The sequence below is a fragment of the Octopus bimaculoides genome, chromosome 29 (genome assembly GCF_001194135.2).
Source record: "Octopus bimaculoides isolate UCB-OBI-ISO-001 chromosome 29, ASM119413v2, whole genome shotgun sequence".
Classification (NCBI taxonomy): Eukaryota; Metazoa; Mollusca; class Cephalopoda; order Octopoda; family Octopodidae; genus Octopus; species Octopus bimaculoides.
Window position 1 is genome coordinate 11,895,226 of NC_069009.1, and position 4,857 is coordinate 11,900,082.

The 4,857-nt window shown below is 40.7% G+C and overlaps 1 protein-coding gene across 1 annotated transcript in view; it reads right to left on the reverse strand.

The window, feature by feature from the left end:
* Nucleotides 1-4,857, reverse strand: part of LOC106873005 (fibulin-1) — a 17,759-nt gene that overhangs the window by 6,698 nt on the left and 6,204 nt on the right. The gene's annotated exons all lie outside the window — the stretch shown is intronic.

Sequence of the window (4,857 nt, forward strand, 5' to 3'; positions counted from 1 at the left end):
AGTTGCATTTCCTCGCGTTCGGTAAAAATGTGTTTTTGATGGTAGTCTGACCTTAGAGTCCTTCATAGCGTGAGGCATTATTGTATAGTAATGCCCTTATATAAATATATATATACAGGGTTATAAAAAAAAAATGAACAGATTTCATTACGCAATATTTTAATAAGGAAAAAGCAACAGAAAACTCTACCTCCGTTTCAAGTATTTACCCACAATCAACTTTTATTTCCTGTCTTACAAGTGTTCAATGTGGCCACCACTTGCAGCACGAGTAGCATCAATGCGATAAGAGAATTCTTCCCAGACGCGTATCAGTATATCAAATGTAGGTTCATTATGGAACTAAAGAATAAATTTGCTTTACTTGAGGCGATTCCAGAAGATATTGACATAGAAGGGAAATGGAAAAACTTCGATAAAGCATTCAACCAGACAGCCTAAGAAGTACTCAGTGGATCGCAATAATATCAATAGAATGGAGAGGGTCGATGAGGTGTCGTACAAGCCTTATTGGACCTAAAACTCTGCACAGGCATTGCTGACCTCTGCTCGATATGTGCTGTTTTTTTTCTATATATATTTATTTTATTTTCAGTATATATTTATCTCAATTTTTAGTATATACTTATTTATTTTTTAGTATACATTTATTTTATTTTTATTCGGAAGTCCTGCGGTGATGGGAAGGTGGTGAAGCATGCAGTTCTGACGGATTGGAAGTATGTAGTCAATGACTGCATACTTCCAATCCGTAGGCAGCACATGCTGGATACAAAGTCATTTCCTTGCCGCTCAACACAGCGGTAGGATTCGGTGCCTGCATGGGTGTCTGAACAGCTCCATTTGGAAAGGGCACTGTTCACAAAAAATTGCCTGTCTTTCTATATCTGGTCAGTTTAGCGCAGCTAACAGATGTCCACCCTGCGCTCGAAAAACAAGGAGACTTTTATTTACAAAATCTGCATGGACCTTGAACATTTCATGTTTGATTGTGCGCACTCTGTTGGATAACAAGAGTGATTGTAGGCCTGAAAGTTGCACTGCACTTGTTGCTCGCAAGCTGAACCGCTATAACATTGGCATAGCTGCACTTTCAGAGAGACACGTATAGAACGTGATGGTCAGCTTGAGGAAGTAGGAGGTGGATACACCATTTCTTAGAAGGGGAGGCAGGAGAAGGAGTGTAGAGAGGCTGGTGTTGGCTTTGCAGTTCGATTTGATATCCTTAAGAAGTTGGAGGAGCTTCCTGTTCCTATAAATGAATGTCTAATCACTCTACGATTGCAACTGAAAGGTGGGCGGTTTGCTGCTCTAATAAGTGTCGATGCACCTATTTTGACTAGTTGTGATGAAGATAAAACTATTTTTGATACCCAGCTATTTTTGATACCCATACTTAGGAAAATATCCCATTTTGATAAAGTCATTCTACTGGGGGATTTTAATACCAGGGTTGGAACAGACTGGTAAACATGGAACTCTCTAGGACGCTTTGGTTTAAGGTAAATGAATAACAATAGTCTCATGCTACTGGAGCTTTGCCATGAACATGACTTTATATCGCAAGCACTCATTTCATGCACAAAGGGGATCACACAACAGCGTGAATGCATCCATGATCTAGAGTTTGGCACTTAATGGAAAATGTCACCATCCGCAACTGTGACATCTATGACATTTGTAATGTCAAGTCCTTTCATGGATCGGAATGCTGGACAGACCAGAATCTGGTGTGAGCAAAGTTCCGGATGATGATTAGAGTGAAAGAGAGAAGAGGGTCGGTCAGCATTCCTTAGCGTGTGAATGTCCACAAGATATATGATGCTGTGTTGAGGAAAGAGCTTCAGACTCGCTTGTCCAGCATTGAATATACTACAGCATGGGAAGATTTTCGAGACCAGGTTCTTCAATGTGTTGCTGAAACACTGGGATATACTACTGCCAGACACAGAAACTGGTTTGATGAAAATGATTCTGAAGTTCAGCGACTATTGGTTGGAAGGTACCATGCCCACAATGTATTGCTGCACAGAGGACATTCAGCTGCGCAGCGAAGTCTAGCACTATAGCAGTGTAAAATCACTACTGCAGTGATCTCTCAAGAAGATGCAGAACACTTGGTGGGAGGATCTTGCTCGTGATGTTCAGGCCGCTGCTGATGCAAATGACAGCAAGAAGCTTTACCATCTTATGAAGCAAGTTTATGGGCCTATGAGCTCCGCATCAGCTCCGCATTAGCTCCTTTGCTTTCCAAGGAGTCTTCTGCTCTATTTACCAAATCAACAGAAATCATAGGTCGCTGGATTGAACACTTCTCTGAATTCCTAAACCATGAGTCAGTTATGGATGAAACGGCGATTGATACTATGCAACAAAGACCTATCATTGGCTCCTTAAATTCCACGCTCCCGCTAGATGAGATAATGACATCAATAAGTAAATTGAATCTTGGTAGGGCACCTGGAAAGGACGGAATTTGTGCTGAGGTCTTGCGATTTGGTGGTGATTACATCATACAGTCCCTTCATGAACTTATTACTGCAGTCTGGATGGATGGTGCAATGCTTAAGGACTGGAAGGATGCAATTATTCTTCCTTTCTATAAAGGAAAAGGAGCCAGATAATGTGTGGTAACTACAGAGGTATTTCTCTACTATCAGCAGCTGCCGAGGTTCTGGCAAATATTCTTCTTACCTGCCTGAATGGGTGTCTCGTAAATGATGTCCTATCTGAATCTCAACGTGGCTTCTGATCTGGTAGAGGGGCAATGGATATGATTTTCACAGCAAGACAGATGCAGGAAAAGTGCTATGAGCAGAATATGGATCTTGTTCAGGTTCTGGTATTCATTGATTTAACGAAGGCCTTTGATACTGTGAAAAGGGTCTGTGGAAAATACTTGGCAAGCTTGGGTGTCCGGATCACTTTGTATCTATAATTAAATCATTTCATGATGGGACGGAGGCTTGGGTCAATGTTGGTGGTAGCATGGCAGAACCCATTGCTGTAGAGAATGGTGTCAAGCAGGGTGACATCCTTGCCCCAACTCTCTTTTCTTTGTACTTTGCTGCTACTTTTACTCATGCTTTTGCTAAGGTTAGCTCTCTGTGAATATATGCCAAATATCGATCTTCTGGCCGCCTCTTTAATTTGCGCCGATTTGCTTCCAATTCAAATATTTTCCAGTCGCTTATTCAAAACCTCCTTTATGCAGATGGCTATGACTTAGTCACTCATACAGTGGATGACATGCAAATACTTATGAATCGTATCCCTGCTTCTTGCCAGGCATTTGGACTCAGCATTATCCTGGACAAGACTGTTGTAATGTTCCAGCCTGCACCAAGAAATCCATACGTGAAACCAGCTATCTTGGTGGAAGGAACAATTCTGAAAGTGGTAGACAAGTCTGTCTACCTGGGCAGCATACTCAGCCATTCTTGCTCCCTGGATGATGAAATATCTTTCAAACTGCAGGAAGCAACTGAGCCCTTCCAGTCTCTTCAGTCTCGTGTCTGGTCCCAGCATGGCATCACAAAGCAAACAAAATTTGTTGTGTACCGTGCAAGTGTACTGACATAGCTCCTTTACTCATGTGAGACATTGACCCTTTACAAACGTCATGTAAGGGCTTTTGAAAGCATTCACCAAAGATGTCTCAGACACATTTTGAATGTTGGCTGGACCTTCAAATATCAACGGAGGACAGCTGATATTTTGAGTATTGAGGCAATGGTGCACAAGCATCGGTTACGTAGGACTGGACACATTAGAATGAAGGATAGCAGGATCCCTAAACAGATGCTATATGGGGAACCTGTAATGAAAAAGAGACCCCGATAGACACCAAGGCTGCGATTTAAAGACTGTGACAATTTCTCATGAAAGGCCTGTGAAATGCAGGAAACTAACTGGTAGAGCAATGCCTCTCATCGCTACAGATGGAGGAAGCAGGTTAAGGAGGGAGTCGACACCTTTGAGAAATCACGTATTCTGCATGAAGAATTTAAGCGTGCTGCTTGAAATCGCATGGCTGGTGTAGTGAATGAGGGAAATCTTGGCTTGCAATGTTTGCAGTCGTGTATGCTTGTCAAGAGCAGGGCTCATTAGCCACCAACCGAGCCGTATATGCAAAATATAAGTTAGTTCTAGAGCGTACAATGTTCCTGAAGGTCAGCAATGGTCTTTCTCGATCACGAGTGGACGGCCATCATATATATATGAGAAATAATGGCACAAGAAAGTACCAATATTTGCTGGAAATAGCAGTCGATTATCGTTCAATTCTAGGTAAAGCTTCACTGAATGTAAAGAGGCAAAGATGTGGACAGGCGGCGAATATATAAAAAATGTTCATCTTATCTCTAGGAAGAACGCCAGAGAAATGGGCAACATAGTACTCGAGTTTCAGACTTTTTATAATACGTTTGTTATCGTAAAACTGATTGGTTCTCGTCAGCTAGGTCCACCGAAGAGACTGAATTTAAAATATCCGCTGCATCAATGCCTGTATACTCGGCCATTTGTCCCAACCATAAACAGAACCGAGATCAGTGTAAAAGTTTTATATAAAAATATAAATATTATTACAATACAAAATATTATTGTATTGTAATAATGTGTGTGTGTGTGTGTGTGTGTATACACATATACATACAAACATATATACATATATATATATATAACTATTTATCAGTAGTTCTTTGACTGCTATTTCTAAATTTTCAGTATGTTGGAGAAGCAACTCAATTGCTAATCCCTGTATATTTATAATGATAAATAGTTTTACCGATAAAGGTTTTTTTCATACTGAACTACTTGGCAAAATTGTTAATTATTAATTCTATTATTAATTGA